Here is a 20,302-nt window from a genome sequence, read left to right on the forward strand (position 1 = left end):
GATGATTAATAAATCATAATATTCCCATATTACACCATTGCAAGATAATGTGAAAAAAGTACTAGCCTGGAGATGTACTAATGTTAGAGAGATTATAGAAGGCATATTGCAGAATATTATATAGAAGATGGATTCTATATGTCTCTTATACATCAGGAAATGTTTTATGGTGGCCTTTTTGAAAATTGTTTTAAAAACTATCTCTGCCTATCATCTATCTATCCATCTAGCATCCATCTGTCTCCATATATATTGCTCTTACCTATCTATCTTCTATCCATCCATTGAAATTGGGCACAGAGTATGAAAAGGCAATTCACAGAAGAGGAAATAGAAAGGGCCAGTAAATATATGAGAGATGCTCAATTTCATTGGTAACCATGAAGTTCAATGAAAATAACCATGAAATATCAGTTCACACCCAGTCAATTAGCAAAAGTCTGATGATGACCACATTGTGTTGGGGGTAGAGAATGTGGAGCAACACAAACTTGCATACACCAATGGCTATTGCAAGATCGTTCTCTGAAGTGATTCTATTCATTAATATTAATGGCAGGAATACAAATTAGGGCAGCCATTTTGCTGAGCCATTTGTGAATGTTCAGTAAGGAGGAAGATACTTACATCCAGACATTCCAGCTAGCTCTATACTGAAGAAGCTTATGCCCATGTAGTCAATACACAAGGAGATGGATACAAAAATGTTCACTGCAGCATTGTTCACAAAGTGAAAAATCAGAAACACCACCAGTATTTCTCTACGGGAGAACAGAGAATGTGTAAATAAACTGTGGTACAAGGACACAGTAAAATATGATACTGGGTTAAAAAAGAAAAGAGCAGTATTACAGTGTAACTACATGGAGAATCTGCAAACAATGTAGAAGGAGAATAACCAAGCTGGTGATGGCTTCTGTACTATGATTCTATTTCTATAACGAGCACCATTGAATAAAACAGTATAATATGTTGTTTTATGACTAAAAATACACGAAGTGGAAGTATAACAGGGGTATCAAAATAATAATTTCCAGACAAAGGTTACCTCTGGAGAGGGAGGAAGGGAATGATATAAAGAAGAGACACAAGGACTTTCAATTTTGTCTGTAATGTTTTATTTCTTAAGATGGATGGTGCGTTCTTGGATATTCATTACATTGATCTCTGAAATACTTAATATCAAAGTAAGATTTATCCATCCATCCATCTGGACGGTTCTATATCAAAATGTTAATGGTGGTTATGTCTGAGGAGTAAGATTATGGGGGAGAGTGTTTTTCATTTTCTACTTTATATATGTCTGTTGAATTTTTAAGTAGTATACATTGCTTGCAGAATCATTTTTAAAAGGAAGAAAAAGAGGAAATTGGTAACCTGTGCATGCTAGATGTGCTAATTCTCAGTTAAAGAAAGCATGTCTTTTCCTGACTACTCAGGGTAGAAACGAGGGGGGATGCCCTACTAGAGTGGAGGTAGTTTCTCCTGGAAGGGTCAGTGAGGTGGGCGGAAAGAAAGACCTGTGGTGCTGTGAGTGGGTGGGGTGGACTTGGGCTTTGAAGGAGCCCATACTCAGCAGGTAGCAGGAAGATGGGAGGGGTGGAGTGCAGGTGCTTGAAGCCTGAACTCCTCAGATCTTTTGCTCATTATCACACAGCGTCGGTCACAGCAGACCATTTTAGGACCTCCTGAAATGAAAACTCTTAAAAAGCAGAGACAGACCAATAAAATCCTTCTGGGTTATAGTCCGTTCACTTGGAGCCAAATGGATTGCTCGTTAATACCTTCCCCCATTTGCCTTATGACCAATTAGCAGCTATTAAGACCCAACTCATCCTGGCATGAAGTTTTTCCCTAGCAGTGGATGCCACTGCTGAGAGCCTGGGGACTCGGGGTGGATTTCCTGCTTCTCCCTCTGGTGTCCCAAAACTCACCCCCCAGATTAAGCCTGGGGGGAGTGCTGCGTTCCGGGCGCCAGCACTGCCTGACTCCATCAGGGAACCCACAGGAAAGGCGTGGGCTGCTGCTTACCCAGACCTCCTGTCTGCTTCTTCCCTAGGCCCACCTTGAGATGGTGCAGGTTCTCTGACCCATAGGCAGGCTGCCTGCCGCAGAACCTGCAGCTGGGACTCAGATGCTGCTGTTTTCCCCTCCCTCTCTCCATCTTTCCCTTCCTCCCACTTTCTCTCTCTTCTTCCGTTTCCCCTCCTCCTTCCTTCTTTCCTTTCTTCCTTCCATCCTTCCTCCCTATCTCCTTCCCTCCCTCCCTCTCCCTTCCCTCTCTCCCTCCTTCCTCCCATCCCTCCTCCACCTTTCTTTATTTCTCCCTTCCTCCCTTTTTCCCTCCCTCCCTCTTCCTTCCCTCCTTCCCTCCCTTCCTCCCTCCATTCTCCCGCTTCTTTCTTTTACATTCTGATAAAACAAGCAAGCAATGGCTGTACCTGTATATTGAGTGCTCTGTGTACCAGACGTCATGCTCAATGCAAGTGTATTTTCTCACGCATTCCTCACAATAACACCGTGAGAATAATCATTTCTGTTTGACAGTCAGGGCCGTGGAGACACACAGAAAGAGGTTAAGTGACTTGTTCGAGGTCCCATCATGGAAAAACTGGCAGAGCTGAGGTTGAGAGCTAAAAGTCTGTGCTTTTCGCTGTGAATCCGAGAAAAGTATGTTTTAATGACCTCAAGTTTCTTGAAATGTCAAGATAAGAGCGAGTATAAAATACACACTCCCATCAAGGAGTTCTTGTCTTACTAAGACGGCAAGTGGAGAGGAAGTTTTATTCCTTCTGTGAGTGTTTATTGAGCACCTGCTGTGTACTGGGTGTTGTTCAAGGTGCTGAGGATTTCGCAGGAAATCAAACTGACATCTCTCTGTTTCTGGCGGAGTTTACATTCTAAGGGGATGATGCGGAATAATGAAATAAAGCTGTACAAACAAGAAACTGAGTCAGAGCAGCCTATGAGAAACATAGAGAAATAAAATTGGATGACACGATAGAGATGTAGATAGGGTGGGCCTGGGGAGGTCTCTTCAGAATCTTGGATGTTGAGAGGAGGTGACTATGGCAAGACCTCGGAGGAAGAGTATTATTCCTGTGAAAGGGCCAGGAAAGACAGAGACTCGGCTTTTTGTTGTTCAGTCACTAAGTTGTGTCTGACTCTGCCACCCGATGGACTGCAGAACACCAGGCCAGCCCCTTCTATCCTCCCCTGTCTCGAGGAATTTGCTCAAACTCATGACTACCAAGTCAGTGATGCTATCTAATCATCTCATCCTCTGCTGTTCCTTTCTCCTTTTGCCTTCAATCTTTCCCAGAATCTGGGTTCTTTTCTTTTTTTTCCCAATGAGTTGGCTTTTTGCATTGAGTGGCCAAAGTACTGGAACTTCAGCTTCAGCCTCAGTCCTTCCAAAGAATATTCAGGATTGATTTCCTTTAGGATTGACTGCTTTGATCTTCCTGCAGTCCGAGGGACTCTCAAGAGTTCTCCAGCACCACAGTCTGAAAGCATCAGTTCTTTGGTGCTCAGCCTTCTTCATGGTCCAACTCTCACATCTGTACATGACTACTGGAAAAACCGTAACTCTGACTATACGGACCTTTGTCAGCAAAGTGATGTCTCTGCTTTTTAATACACTGTCTAGGTTTGTCATAGCTTCCCTCCCAAGGACCAAGCATTTCAGGTTTGAGAAACTAAAAGGTCAGTGCTGTTGCACTGGAGTCAGGGAGGAGAAGATTTGTACCAGATGAAGTTGAAAGAAAGGCAGGGGCTGGACTTATATGGCCTGGTGGCTCATGCTGGTGAGTTTGGATTTTACTCCATTTGCAGTGGAAAGAAGTGAAAGGGTTTTAGGCAGGGGAATGACATGACTCTGATCTGACTTTCGCAAGATCCCTCTGGCTGCTGTGTAGATAATAGCAATAGATCACCTCAAGATCCCTGAAGCCTGTGTGGAACGATGAGCAGGCTACTAGGGGTCGGGCTAGAGAATGCACTGGGTAATCTAGGAAGGCTGCCGGGAAGAGGAGGGCTGAAGCCAGAGTTTGGAAACCAGTGCTCTTCTTGGAGGGACATGAACTGGCAGGAGCGTGGAGGCAGTCTAGCCATTGAACCTTTGGGAATAAATGGACACCAAGCCAGGGCTGAAACACAGGGTATGGGTTTCAGGTTCCTAGAGCAGCCATCTGCTGTAGGTCCAATACTGGGCACTTTGCGTCTCTTGTGGGGCAGATGTTTTTATCCTTTCCTGTATAGTAGATAGCTTTATCCTCATTTGTGCCAGGCATTTGATTTGCAGCAATCCAAAGAGGTAGGCATCACCTCCTGTTGGTGAAGGGTGGAGCTCTGGGGCCAGATGGTCTGGGCTCAAGTCCCAGTCCACCACCTGTGGGATCTTGGGCCAGTTCCTTAACTTCTGCAAGCCTCAGAGTTCTCATTTGTATTGTGGACCTGTCAGTGAGAATGCTTTTGGCTGCAAATAAGAGCAAACACTGGGCTTCCCAGGTGACTCAGTGGGAAAGAATGTGCCTGTTAATGCAGGAGATGTGGGTTTGATCCCTGGATTGGGAAGATCCCCTGGAGGAGAAAACAGCAACCCACTCCAGTATTCTTGCCTGGAGAATCCCATGGACAGAGGAACCTGGCGGGCTACAATCTATAGGGTCGCAAAGAGTTGGACATGCCTGAGCAACTGAACACACATGTACAAGAGCAAACACCAGCTTAAACAGTTAGGAGATTTATTCTCTCACATAACTGGAGGTGCCAGCCCTGTGTCAGCTCTGTCTTGGTGACATCTCTCTGTCTCTCTGCTCTGCGTCTCCAGATTAACTTCTTCCTTTAGTGGAGGCGGAATGGTTGCAGCAGTTTCTGATATCACATCCAGATATGACAATGTCCAGGGGAAGAGGAGGGGCTGTTTCTTCCTAGGGCAAGGAAACTTTTCTCAGAAGACCCCATCTCCCATTCGTGCCTCATTGTCTGAAATCAGGTCCCATGCTTATCCGTGATTCCATAGATAGTGTGAGGGATGGGATGGCCAAACCTGGTCTAGATTCAACACCTTAGGGGTGAGGCGGGGTGGACTGGGAGTTGTTGGGGTGTGGAGGGGAGGGTTTGGATGATGTCAAGTCAACCACTGCAACTACCATCAAAGAGTTGATATCCACACTTAAGTGTTTGGAACAGGGCGTGACACACAGTAGGTGCTCAATCCATGCTTAGTCGTTCAGTCGAGTCCAACTCTTTGTGACTGCATGGACTGCAACCCACCAGGCTTCTCTGTCCATGGACTTCTCCAGGCAAGAATACTGGAGTGGGTTGCTAATTCCTTCTCCAGGGCATCCTCCTGACCCAGGGGTTGAATCTGTGTCGCCTGTGTCTCTTGCATTGCAGGTGGATTCTTTACCCACTGAGCCATCGAGGTGCTCAATAAATCTTATTAATAGCTATGAGAGGAAGGAGGAAAAGGAAGAGGAGAAGTTGTAAAAAGAAGATCTACCTCTCAACATCCTACTCGGTGGCTGTGACATTAAAGCCAGTGCTCTTTTGATTTCCTTGTGTAGCCTCTGTTCTGAGTTTTCACGAAAAGGGGTGGAGAGCTAAGGCAGACTTGGCCTGAGGATCGAGGACAGTTTGCCACCCAAGATGTTTGGTTCCCTGAGGGCAGAGTCTTGATGTCTCCAGCCGCTGCCCAGCAACTCCCGCCACCGCCCCCCCCCCCCCCGGCCCACTCACACCCAATTCTCATACAGACCAAGCTGTTCCTTAGGTCTTGCTGTCATTCTCAGAATCCCAGCACCCAGTGCTGCGTGGAATCCCTGAGACTCCTTGATCCCTCACCACCCAGGTCAGGATGTCTGTTCTCAGCACCCTGCTGAGCCGACTTACTCACTCTTGAAGAATTTCTGGGCAATTCTGGGACAGCTACCATGCAGTGAGCGAGTTTTCTGCTCTGCCAGGAGCAGAGCATGAGCTATGGGGCCTCGGGCAAATTATATCAGCTCTTGGAGCCTCAGTTTTCTTATCAGTAAAATGGGATAATAAATCTCATTTTTCCTAGGCTTGTTCTGAGGATGAAATGAAATCATGTGAGTGAAACACAGGGTCAAGCATGAAGAAGTTTCTGACTGTGATTCATTTATTTTTATGGAGGTGAAATTTACATAAGAAAATTACGTAAATTTTATCCTTAAACTTCAGTGTCATGTAGTACATTGAAACGTTGCACATCTATCACCTCTATTTAGTTCCAAAACATTTTTTTATCACCTCATATCCATAAAGCAGTCACTCCTGAGTCCCCGCCCTAGCCTGGTCTCTGACAACCACGAATATGCTTTTTGTCTCCAAGGATTTACCTGTGCTGGATAGGTAACCTGTGCTGGATAGGACAACCATGAATATGCTTTTTGTCTCCAAGGATTTACCTGTGCTGGATAGGTCATGTAAGTGTAATCAAACAGTATGTGACCTTTGGCGTCCAGTTGCTTTCACTTAGCATTTATCTATGTTGTAGAGATTTATCTCTATTGCAGCATTGGTCAGCCTTTCACTCCTTACCGACACTGAATAATATTCCACTTATCCACTACATTAAAAAAAAATACTATTCATCCATCAATGAACTTTCAGTTGTTTTTCCCATTTGACTGTTGAATAATGCTCCTGTCGTCTTGCAGGTACCTGTGCTTGTGTGGATTCCCTCTTTTCAATTCTTTTTGTGCATTTACTTAAGAGTGGAATTTCTGGGTTATATGGTGATTCTGTGTTTCAAGTTTCCACCAGCCATGTAGAGTGGTTCCAACTTCTCACCAACACATGTTAATTTTCCGTTGTTTTGATTATAGCCATCCTAGTGGGTGTGAAATGGTATCTTATAATTTACTTTTAAGCAGTGACAGGGAGGGAGATGGATTTAGGGGTCTGAGTGGTTCACATTCCTGAGAAATGGCTTTGTAATGCTCCTCAGCCTAACCAGTGCTGCCTGTTCTTGAGTGTGTTCTACGCGTGCTCCCTGCAGAGATTCAGACGGGCAGGCGTGCCTCTCCCGATTCACGGCTCCTCCCTCACCCCACCAGAGCTGGGGCCTCTGAGGTTGGTGGGAATGCCCCCACCTGAGTCTGTCCTCCATGATTCCTGAGTTGGGCGAAGGGTAGACTCTAAAGGCAATGGCACCCCACTCCAGTACTCTTGCCTGGAAAATCCCATGGACGGAGGAGCCTGGTGGGCTGCCGTCTATGGGGTCGCACAGAGTCGGACACGACTGAGCGGCTTCACTTTCACTTTTCACTTTATGCATTGGAGAAGGAAATGGCAACCCACTCCGGTGTTCTTGCCTGGAGAATCCCAGGGGCGGGGGAGCCTGGTGGGCTGCCGTCTATGGGGTCGCACAGAGTCGGACACGACTGAAGTGACTTAGCAGCAGCAGTAGCAGACTCCAAAGGTGCTTCTTTCTTTCTGGTTGAGCGCGGGTCTCCGTTGCTTTGTCCAGGCCTTTCTCTCGTTTGGGAGGGTGGGGCTACTCTCTAGTTGCGGTGTGCAGGCCTCTCACTTCGGTGACTTCTCTTGCTGTGGAGCACTCTGGGCGCTGTAGGCACCCACATTTTAGTAGCTGCAGCACGCGGGCTTGGTAGTCGTGGCTCGTGGGCTCTAGAGTTTGGTCTCAGTAGCCGTGGCCCCCGGGGTTCGTTTCTCCATGGTCTGTGGGATCTTCCCAGACCTGGGATCGAACCCGTGTCTTCTGTATCGGCAGGCGGATTCTTGAGCACTGCATCACCGGGGAAGTACTAAAGGTGCTTCTGGGAGAGAAACTGCGATTCTCTCCTGCTCCTGCGTTTCCCGCACCGTGTTGCCGTCCCCAAGATGGCGGGTGGGGTGGAGCGCCGGGCAGAGCTGCCAGGATTTCAGGTGGAAAGTTCCCGGGTCTCCTGTCAGCTGCGACTGGGTTCTGGCCTTGGGGAGTGAAGAGACCCTGGTGGGGCCTCATTGCGGTCACCCTGACGGTCACCCTTCCAGTCAGCATTCTCTCCTGCCTCGGTCTTTCTCAGAGCCCCAGGGAGGCGGCCCCTTCCCTTCAGGCCTTTCCCTGTGTTTTGGGGGCCCTGTCTGAGAACCAAGCCCAGCCCCGACCACCAACATGGGTCTGAGTCTGTGCCCAGCTTTTGGTCCCTGGACTGCTGTCTGTAAAAACGGAGGAACCTCTGTCCCGGTCACTGGACTCCTCTCCGCTCTGGGTGGAGGCTGGTTGTGGATTTGGTGACCCTCAGCCCTTCCCCTTCACCTCAGCTGTTGCTGCCATGCCCTTCGTGACCCGCAAGACCAGGTCTAACTCAAACGGCTCCAGAGTGCCCAGGACACCTCCTTGGACTCTGAGCCGGGTGGACTGGAAAGTGGTGGCCCAGGAGAGGAGGGTTTGGACACCACAGACCTGTAGCACTTTGAGACCACATCTCTGACCTTCTAGGTCCTTTGGACAAGGCAATGGCCATCAGATCCAGGTTTTCTGAAGCATACTGACGGGCATGAGCTCTAAGCCACCCGTCATTCCTTTTCATTGAGACACACCCCAGTCCGCCTACCCAGTTCAGCTCCTCCTTCAACTCCTTTATTTAATTAATTATTATTATTATTATTTTTTGGTCCTGCCGTATGGCATATGGGATCTTCTTTCCCCAACCCAGGACTGAATCTAAGCCCCCTGCATCGGCAGTGTGTGGAGTCTTAACCACTAGGCCGCTAAGGAAGTCCATTCATCTCCTTTATTAATAATCCTCTCCATCCCCCTTGTCATTCCAAGCAAGGCTCAAACCCTTCTGGAGCCTGAACTCCCGTGGGAGGTGAAATGGGTGAGGAAACGAGGGTAGGGGCCCCTGGCACACACCTTGTTTCCAGATGTCTGGGACCATCTCAGCCCAGCTTCCTCCAGACCCCTCACTTGGATGAGAGTTCATGAGAGCCCTGCTACTCTCTGCACTCCTCTCCTGGGAGACAGGATCTATTAGAATGAGGTCCTCACATGCTGAGGTCGCAAACTGGCCTCATCTCTCTTTAGTCCCAGGTTATCTCTTTAAAAGCAACGTAACACCTCCCCCAACAACTTCATCAGTTAAAAAAATTTTTTTGGTCATTGCAAGAGTCATGTTTTCTGGGAGATGGACAAGCTGAAACAACCAAAAATTAAAACAGAGAAAAGTACCTATAATTCTGTCACCCAGCGTTAACCCTTTTCACATGATGGTAATGACAGCAAGAACCACCCCTTACTGAACATTTATTTGGTATCAGGTATGCAGATGAATACTTTACATAGATCACTTTGACTGTCACAACAGCTCAATGAAGTAGGATTTTCTGCATTCTACAGACAAAGGTGCAGACTTAAAGAGAGGTTATATAACTTGCCCAAGGTCGCATAGCTCATAAGATGCAAACCCCAAACCTGTCTGTCTGCCTGCAAAGCACACCCATCTCTCAAACACTAGTCAAGTAAATATATTTATAGAAAACATTTTAATGGAATTAACTGTAGCTATTTCTCTGTAACCTGCTTCTGCTCCTTCATCTAACAACAGATAATTAATACCTTCCCCGGGTCACTGTGTTGTCTTTTGCAATATTATTTTAAGTGGCTGTTTAGTATCTCATTGTAGGCATGTTCGAAGCTTTGTTTAGCTAATCCCCTATTGTTGGGCATACAGGTTGTTTCTCAAGTTTTTGTTTTGATAAACAACACTGCAAAGAACAGCCCTGTGCTTTTTTTTTTTTTTTTTTTAATTTGGCCGCAGTTCACTGTAGGTTTCTTACAGATAAATTCCCAGAGGGAGAGGTTGGGAGGGAGGGGGCATGGTTTTGTTTTTTAAATGTCTGTAACATCGTTGGATCAATTACATATAATTTGTGGATACAAGTTGTGCCATTCACTGACAGAAGGTTGACACCTTTCCTGACTTGCTGAGATTTGCACAACCTGGAATTAGATGGGTTGTAAACAAGCCTTCTAATAACCCTAGATTATCTGTGGCTATTGTCAGGTCATGTAGAGGTGGTAATTTATTAAGCAGAGTTTTCAAATGCGTCCAAGTACCCCGGGGTGGAGTTGAGCGTGGGAGGGGCTCAGGGAGGAAGGGGTGGAGCTGCGGTATTTGCGGGGAGCTGGTAGGCAGCTGGTGGCCATTTGTCTTGTGGCTGGCTCACTCCACTACCCTTTCTGTCTGATGTCAAGCTGAAGAAACTTCCCGGGGAGGGAGCTGCCCCCCAGCTGCTAGGGGGAAGAGATGGAGCGGCAAGGGTGGAGGCCATCCGGGCATGTGGAGGTTAACAAGTCCTGCCCTGTTCCTACAAGGCGGTGGGTGCCGTTTCAACATGGTTATTACGCTGCTTTAGCAGCCAAGAAACACCAGCTGGTGATGGTGAAATGCCACAGAAGAATTTCTTCAGGGAAGTTATTCACCAGCTAAACACTTGCTCATTCCATGAAGACTGTGGAGAAGGGGAATTTTCTCAGTGCAGGAGGGACACCCTGCCTGCTGCTGTCCCCCCTCTCCCCCACCTCCCCTGTCCCTGTCCCCAAGACTCCCCTTACTGATCCGGTCACATTCTTTGGACATCACTTGTTTGATCACATTACTTGACTTCCAGGCCACCTGCTCCCTGAACAGAGTGGAGAGGCTGTGGGGTGGGGACTTAATGGGTACACACATCAGTTTAGCTGGAACAGAACCAGTTTGGACTTAACTCTGATTGTTCAGCTTCTCAGGTGGCTCAGCGGTAAAGAATCTGCCTGCCCATGCAGGAGACGCAAGAGACATGGGTTCAATCCCTGGGTCAGGAAGATCCCCGGGAGAAGGAAATGGAAACGCACACCAGATTCTTGCCTGGAAAATCCTGTGGATAGAGGAGCCTGGTGGGCTACTGTCCATGGGGTCCCAAAGAGTCAGACATGACAGAGTGATTGAACACACACATGTACTGGTTGTTCCATGAGATGTATGGCCCAATTTTCTGGATGGACAGGCCAGGTGGGTACAAGGAGACAATCTCTGACCAGCGGGACTTTCCTTCAAGTGGGCCACAAACTTGAGTGTTGGGAGGAGACTTTCTCAGGTAGAGGTCCCTATGGTGGGTGACAGCCTATGGACTTTGGTGGGTAAGGACTGAACAAACAGAAGCCTGGTGAGGAGTGGTGAGGTAGGGTCCAGGAGGCAGGGCTGTTTCACCAATTCACAATTCTCCTAGGGCACTAAGCTTCTGGGTCTTTCTAGACCACATATGTTTCCCTTATCTACCCATCCCACCTACTTCTCCAACCCAGCAGTGAGCGTTTAGTCCTTTGTCAACAGTCAATGTAGTAAGACTTCTTTGGTGGTCCAGTGGTTAAGACTTAGCGTTTCCAATGTAGGGGACATAGGTTCTATCCCTGGTCTGGGAACTAAGATCCCACGTGCCTTGGCAAGGCCCAGAGATAAAAGAAGTCAATGTAGTATCATTCCATTTATTGAGCAGTGACTATGCATCAGGTGCCATCTTAAACACTTAGTGTGCATTGCTTGTTTAATTCTTCCAACAGCCTTGTGAGGTAGGTACAGTTCTCTTCTCTCTATTACAGGTGGAGAAGTACAGGCTGGGAGTTTGTCATTTGCCCCAGGTCACCAATCATAGAGGTTGCTACTGAAATCCAGGTTTGTTTGGCCCCAAAGTTTAGTCTCTTGACAGCAATGGGCTCACACGTCTCTCTGAGGTTTTTCCTCACTCAAGTCTCGCAGCCCATAGTCGTGTCCTCAGGAAACCCTGAACGCCATTTGAGAGCCTCCATTGCGGTCATGTAACTGTTCTTTTTTTATGTCTCTCTACTCACCCTGCTGGAAGGCGTCAGGGATTGTGTGTGCTTCATGTCCATAGCCCAGGGTTTGGCGTATGTAGATGTTTAATAAATATTTGAGGGAAGAAATGAGTCGTAAAATCATAATAACTCAGCTCAATGTCTGGGTATTTATAGGCTTTCTCCTCTGGAAGCTTCTTCTGGAATGTCCAGAGAATAGAGTAAATCCAAGACAGATAGAGTGATCCAGGCTAAATCCAAAATAGAGCAAAGCCAAGGGACACACAGACTCTCAGAAGGGGTGAAGTTTTCTTACCTCTTTGAACAACTCTTTTTAACAAATGTGTTTTTCCTTCTAAAATTTCCATCTTTTTTCTTTTTTTCCTTTAGCCATGGACTTTACTCTTTGAAGATTTGCAACTATTATTCCACACACAAATTTTAATTTCTTAAAAAACTCTTATGATCCGCATCGCTAGGTCACTTCATGCTTTGCTGTGCGGTGCTTAGTTGCTTCAGTCGTGTCCAACTCTGCAACCCCATGGACTTCACTCTCCATTTTATGCCACATTTCCATCAAGAAGTGTTTCCCCAAACCACAATCTGTCTGATTGTGTGTTGTTGTTCAGTTGCTAAGTTGTGTCTGACTCTTTGCAACCCATGGACTGTAGCCCACCAGCCTCCTCTGTCCATGGGATTTTCCAGGCAAGAATACTGGAGTGGGTTGCCATTTCCTTCTCCCGAGGATCTTCCCGACCCAAGGATCGAACCTGTGTCTCCTGTATGGCAGGGCGTCTCCTGTATCACAAATGGATTCTTTACCGCCGAGCCACCAGGGCAAGCCCTTGTGGGGATGGGTCTTATTAACTGGCTTCCTGAAAAGCTGACCAGGCTGAGGACTCCCTGGCGTTTCTACCCCAGCTTTTGTACATTAAAGAAAATTCTACCTGCTCACTTCTTTAACTACAGTGTAATTCACTTGAATAATTTTTAAAAAGAAATAACTGATGTTAAATCCCTGATGACTCTTCCATGCAGGTGTGCTGCCTCTGATGGGGGCAGAGGTTGTGACAAAATCACCTCCAGTGGCATTGGTGGCTGTCCCGTGTTCCTCTTCTCCTTCCTGAAATGACACAGTCAGGCCAAGCTGGTGGGTGACAGGGTGCCTCTGAGGCCTCCAACCTCGTGTCCTTCACAAGGACATGCCTGGTGTCCACCATGGCTGCTTTGTCAGGCAGTGAACTCAGGGCAGAGGAGGGTGGAGGGACACGCATTGGCTGCCAGCAGCCGGTCCTTGCCAGTGGAGGGTCCGAAAGATGCTGAAGGCTTTAGCGTGAAGGACCAGACCTCTCCAGGAGGATTCACAGTCCGGGCTGATGCTGGAGGAGACAGGAAGTATAGTAAATGTGGTGGCCACTGCTTCTCCAGTTAAATGTTTGTTTTCTGTGGCAGTCAGGGCTGGGGATGGGTTTTGCTTTGTTTTGTTTTTTTTGATGATTCACATATCATAAAATTCACCCCTTTAAACTATGCAACTTAGTGGGTTTTTTTTCACTAAGTTGTGAAACTATCACTACTGTCTAATTCCAGCAATCCCCAAAGAATTCTCATCGCCCCCAAAAGAAATCCCAAGCCTGTTAGCAGTCACTTTCTATTCTTTCCTCATCCCAGCCTCTGTCGACCACGAATCTACTTTCTGTCTTGATCGATCCGTCCAATCTCGGCGTTTCATTTACATAGAATCCTATGACTTCTGTGTCTGGCTTCTTTTACTCTGCACCATGGTTTCAAGGTTCATCCATGTCGTAGCGTGTATCCAGACTTCATGCCTTTCTATGACGGAATAAATATCTGTGGACATTTCGATTGTTTCCACTTCTTGGTCCTTAAAAATAATGCGGCTACTAACATTTGTGTAAAAGTTTCTGCATGACATATGTTTGCAATTCTCTTGTGTGAATTCCCTTCAGAGCAAAAGTTCTGGGTCAGAGGATAACTCTATCCTCAAACTTCTAAGTGATTTCCAGACTGTTTCTGAAGTGACAGCACCATTTTACATTCCCACCAGCAATGTGTGAGAATTCCAATTCCTCCGTGTTTTATGTCCATCTTTTTGATTAGAGTCATCCTCGAGGATGTGGCCTGCAGTGCTTAGTCGCTTAGTTGTGTCCGACTCTTTGCGGCCCCATGGACTGTAGCCCGTCAGGGTCCTCTGTCCATAGGGATTCTCCAATCAAGAATACTAGAGTGGGTTGCCATGCCCTCCTCCAGGGGATCTTCCCAACCCAGGGATTGAACCCAGGTCTCCCGCTTTGCAGGCTGATTCTTTACTGTCTAAGCCACCGGGAAAGTACTGAGGATGTGGAGGGGATATGCACTAGGTGATCTTGTGATTAGGATGACCCAAGATGAATGGGCTTCCCTGGTAGCTCAGCTGGTAAAGAATCTGCCTGCAATGCAGGAGACCCTGGTTTGATTCCTGGGTCGAGAAGATCTGCTGGAGAAGGGATAGGCTACCTACTCCAATATTCTTGGGCTTCTCTTGTGGTTCAGCTGCTAAAGAATCCGCCTGAAATGCAGGAGACCCCAGTTTAATCCCTGGGTTGGGAAGATCCCCTGGAGAAGGGAAACGCTACCCACTCCAGTATTTTCACAAAGAGTCAGACACGACTGAGTGACTTTCACCTTTCACTTTCAAGATGAATGGAAGGGGGAAAACTGAAGTACTGGGAGCATCTCAGGGTACATCCCTAGGAGGTTTGGGGACATGTCCCATCACAGATGAGGCAGGCAGCATGTGTGTTTACTTCTGGCTTATAGCCCCAGCACCTAGAATGAACTAGCTACCTAAAAGGCATTCAACAGTAAACTATGTGTTGAATATAGGAATGACTGAATTAAGGAATCAAAGCCCCAGTCATTGGGGACCCAGTGAGCATGGAAATACTAGAGATGGGTGCATGCGTGCGAGTCAAGTCACTTCAGTTGTGTCTGACGCTGTGCAATCCCGTGGACTGTAGCTTGCCAGGCTTCTCTGGCCATAGAATTTTCCAGGCAAGAATACTGGAGTGGATTGCCATGCTCTCCTCCAGGGGAATCTTCCTGACTCAGGGATCAAACCTGCATCTCTGACGTCTCCTGCATTGCAGGCAGATTCTTTACCACTAGCGCCACCTGGGAAGCTGAGGAGATGGGTATATGCTATATATCCCAGAAGAGAACTACTCCTCCTAGAATCTTGTCCTCAGTCTTTTTCTTTTTTAGTAATGGAGAAAGACGTAGCTTTAACCTTTCATGTAAACAAAGCAAAGAGGTTAGTAAGGAATGGGTGGGAAGGAACTGCAGCTTGCGCTGGAGAAGCAGTGGGCTGTGAAGTGTGGTTCAAAACAACCACAACATCCCCAGGATGTTCCACAAGGACAACATCCCCAGAGAGGCTTCGGCACCCGCTGAACTGTTCCCCTGTTGCACCCGACTTCCCTAACCGGCCTTCCGTGGGAACGTTCAGCTTCAGATGTCTTCTCTGTTGTCTCCTTTCAGATCTTTCTTTGCACAGGTAGCTGTGATTCTCGCATTCTGTGGTAGAGGAGAGGACAGTCACTTGGCTGCTGAGCCTCCTTCCAGCATGAGCTCACTGGCTCTTCCTGGGATGGTTATGTAGGTGCAGGAGGGGCAGCAGAGCCTACAGATGCTGTGTTTCTTGAAGCTGGGCACTGAGGAGGGGTAGGGTGCTAAAGAAGCCACTTTCTGTGTGAACAGAAATGTTTCTGGCAGAACATTTAGTGCAATAATAATAATAACAGCTCTAGTTACAGAATATTTTATATATGCCAGATTCTGCCCAGAGTACTTCATATAATCTGGTGATGGCTGTTGATTGTCTTCCTGGAGTAGACACTCCCTGCTTCCTCCTTATTCCTGTTAATAGAGGACCAGAGGATAAAGTGAGATAGGTACCTCATTCCTTTTCCCCAAATATTTGTCTTCCCAGCATCCTTTGTAGTTAGGATTGGTCACGTGATCCAGTTCTGGCCAATAAGATGGAAGAAGTGCTGGGTGTTCTCTTTAAAAAAAAAAGATGTGGGAATGGAAGTCCTCTATACTGAAGATTCTGCATTCAGGTCTTCTGCAGCCCCCTTGTGACTATAAGAAGGGGAAAGAAAGCCAACTAGATTGCTGAGCCATTGAGCTAACCCTGAAGATGACTTCTCCTGACGTCTTGTTATTCAAGAAAATATGTTCTTTGTTGAAGTCACAGTAAATGATATTTTCTGTTTCTTGATGCCAAAAACATAATAGGCAGATCTATTTTATCTTATTAATCCTCATAATCACCCCAAGTATCGTTCTTTACCCATTATAAATGAGAGAATTCATGTTCAGAGAGGATAAGTTACTCATCCAAGTTGACACAGCCAGAATAAATAGGTGAGTCAGAATCTGAATGTAGGTCTGTCTCCAAGCCCTTCTTATTTTCATTGTTGCAAACCTCTGTCCACTCTGGCCTCAGACAAGGTGAACAATGTCCAGACAGAATTTTGGCAGAAAGGGATCTTCTTCACCCCCAAAATGTGCCCTGGGTCTCCTGGGTTGCTGGTTCATTCTTCCCTCGTGGTATCAGAGTCTTTGGGCTCCTCCATGAAGCAGGCCTCTGACCATCTGGTGGGAATGGCCAGTATACAGGAAGGCACACAGGGCTTAGAATAAATAAGCCTAGGCTCAAATCCCAGCTTTGGCACTTATTAGCTGTGTGACCTTGGGTAGGTTCCCTGACCTCTGTGAGCCCTGATTCCTCATTTGTAAAGTGCATAAGAATTCACTTGGACAGAAAAATCAGGTAGAGCTATCTTGAGCCAAAAGTGAAGACCAATGAGTAGATCTGGCTCTAGTCTTAGGGGTAGAGGTGTTCGTAGAAAGAGAAAACATTGCCCCGTATTTCCAAATTCCACTGCCCAGCTTCATCACCCCCAGGTGTCTGCATTTCCTCCTCCATGCAGTGCACCATGAAAAATCATGCCTGTTTCCTGGGAATACCACTTACGGCTCTACAACGAACGCTCGTGTTTCTGATTGGTTGGCATGGTCACACGACCATTCTGGGAGCCAGGGGATGGAGTTAGTTCCATCAGAACCTTTCTCTGAAAGTGGGATGGTTTGATCCCCATGGAAAGAGGAGGTCCTATACCTAGAAGTAGGGAATAGATGAAGAAAAAAATCCAAAAGATGCCTCCTCACACACTTGATAGAGCAGTTTTGAGCATTCAATGAGACAGATATACCTGTGCGAGTACCCAGCACGTCACTGACTCTAGTAGACAGTTGGTAATGGAGTTGGCCTCTTCCCAGGACTTGCCACTGCCCTCCCTGAGGCCCTTGGCCTGTCCCTTTGTGTTAGTGGGCACATTTGGGGGGGAACTAGCCCATTTCCACTATGCAGCCCCTATCCATCACCCCAGCCTTTGTCCCTGCACCCAACGTGACAATCCACCCTGTTGCTTGAGATGAGATTCTAATCCTATTATTCATTCATCAACCAGCGGACAAGAACAGCCCTGGATCGAACATGGCCAAGGAGCCTGGGAGAAGCCTTCTCCACTGCTGCGAAACTAGGCTTAACTCAGGCACAATAGGTGTGTAATTTAAGGTTTTGTTGAGCTGAAATCCAATCACATACTTGACTGGTGGATCACAGAGACTCCCAGGCTAAAAGAATGAGATAATTCCACCTCACACAAACACTGGCATTCGGCTTTGACTTAATGACAAATGTGTGACCAACCTTACACTGTTTTTCCCTCGCCCCCCTCTCTCTGTCTCTTCTTTTTTTCAATGTATTTCCACCTCCTTCCCCTCTCCCCTCCATGTCGTCCCCTCCTCTGTACCATTCAGAGATGGGATGGGACTCGGCAGAGTCCTAGAGCTAGAAACAAAGGTAAATAAGCAGGAGGACACTTAATGAATGGTGATCAGCCGATGGATGAACTCACGCTTATTTTATTCACTTAACTGAATGATTACATGGAGGTGAGAGATGGCTTTTGGGGACGGACTTAGTCTAATTCTTACTGGTCTTGGCTCTTCTCTTCCAGGAGTGGCTTCAAATGAGAAAGGGTAGCAGACAAGAGAGACTCACGGTCCTACTCCTGAACTGTCCCCTTTATTCATTCAGTGCTTTTTGTCTAGTGGGTATCACTCATTGTGGGGTGGGGAAGTGTTGTAAGAAGAAATAGTGTATTTAGTTTTTGAGCCCTGTTAAGTGGTGGGATAGATATTTATATTATAAGAGACAGTAGTATAAATGTGTTCACTTAACTTCATGAGTTCACGGAAATGTATTCACTCCACAAACATTTATTGAATGAGTACCACATGACCTGCACTCTGCTAGCACTGGGTGATGCTCTGGTGAAGAAACACATTAAACAAATAAACAACAAATAGCATGGAACTAGGAACGATGGAGAAGGCTACTTTGGAAGTGAAAGGGGTGCAGTGATGGCAAATTAAATGAGAGGTAGTTTTTAGGGAAGACTTCTCAGAGGAAGGGACATTTGAGTTGAGAACTGAAAGATGAAAAATCATTTATTCTAAAATCTTGGGGAAGAGCTTTGGAGTTCATGGCCCGTGCTTAGATGGGAGATAGTAGGGTAAACCAGGGCTTCCCTGGTAGCTTAGCTGGTAAAGAATCTGTCTGCAATGCAGGATAACCCGGTTTGATTCCTGGGTTGGGAAGATCTCTTGGAGAAGGGATAGGCTACCCACTCCAGTATTCTTGGGTTTCTCTGGTCGCTCAGATGGGAAAGAATCCACCTGCAATGTAGGAGACCTGGGTTCCATCCCTGGATTGGGAAGATCCCCTGGAGGAGGCAACGGCAACCCACTCTAGTATTCTTGTCTGGAGAATTCCATGGACAGAGGGGCCTGGTGGGCTACAGTCCGTGGGGTCACAAAGAATTGGACACAACTGAACGACTAAGCACAGCACAGGCTGAGCCAGAAGGCCTAGCTTCGAGCTCTGCCTGCCATTTATGTGTGCTATATATGGGAGCAAGTCATTTGCCTTTCTGAGTCTCTGCTTTCTTTCTTTTTTTCCCCCCACTGCGCGAGGTCTTGGTTACTGTGAGCAGGCTTTCTCTGGATGTGGTGAGCAGGGGCCACTCTTCATCGCGGCGCGCAGGCTTCTCAGTGTGGTGACTTCTCTTGTTGCTGAGCCCGGGCTCTAGGCACACAGGCCTCAGTCATTGTGGTGCATGGGCTTAGCTGCTCCGTGGCAAGTGGAATCCTCCTGGATCAGGGATTGAAACTGTGTCCTCTGCATTGGCAAGAAGATTCTCAAACACTGGACCACCAGGGAAGTCCCAAGTCCCTGCTTTTTAACATGTTCTGTGAACTTCACCAAGTCTCTGTGAGGCCCCATAGTGACCACAGTGGGGTCAAGAATGAAAAGTCATTCTTCTTTGCAGAATGTAACTGCAAGGAAAATGATTAAATTCATGTTTCTTCATTGAATGGGTATGCTGGGTGTAAGGAGTGTTGTCTCCAGAAATGGACGTGACTAGGGACCAGTCTGTGGAATGGGTTTCAATTAAATTTTCTTTCTTGGAACTTCTGTATGTCAGCTCTTGGCTTGAATTTTCCAGAGAAATAGTTTCTACTGGGAGAGAGCTGAACTGAGCTTTCCAATGAGATTCTGGAGTAATTTAAGATGAACCTGACACTCATCATTCGTGCATTGACCCAACAAGGGCTTGATTTTGTAGCCAACATTAATTTTACATCAACTAAGTGCCAGATACTCTGCCAAATACTTTGCTTATATCGTCTCATTTAATCTTTACCAGAGCCCTATTTTTTAGACAAGGAAGAGGTTATATGATTTATTGTAGGTTACACAATTACGACAGAGGCAGAGCTGAGATTTGAATATTTCTAGTACTGTTAATTACTGTTGTGAACACTAGTAATGATAGCTTCCACTTATTAAATGCTCACTATGTGTCATGACTATGTTGTTCTGAGAAGTCAATTATTCTTCCAGATGTTGCCCCTCACATGGGTGCGCATGCTGAGTCATGTCCAACTCTCTGAAACCTCATAAATAGTAGCCTACCAGGGTCCTCTGTCCATGAAATTTTCCAGGCAAGAATACTGGAGTGGGTTACCAGTTCTTATTCAGGGGTTTTTCCTGCCCCAGGTATCAAATCCAAGTCTCTTGCATCTCTTGCATTGGCAGGAAGATTCTTTACCACTCTGCCACCTGGGAAGCCCAGATGCTGTCCCTTAGTAGGTAATATTTCTTTTAGTTCAAGGTGCTTTTAGGACCATTTTGTCTTCGGTGTTTTTTCGTTAAGACATGTCTAGGCATGGAGGCTGGTTTATTTTCTTTGCTTGGGATTCCTGAATCTGAGGGTTTATAGACTATTTCTGTCCCCACAAATATCCACATGTTGGAATCTAATACCTGATGTGATGATATTT

The sequence above is a fragment of the Bos javanicus genome, chromosome 18, assembly GCF_032452875.1.
Source record: "Bos javanicus breed banteng chromosome 18, ARS-OSU_banteng_1.0, whole genome shotgun sequence".
In the NCBI taxonomy this organism is placed as follows: Eukaryota; Metazoa; Chordata; class Mammalia; order Artiodactyla; family Bovidae; genus Bos; species Bos javanicus.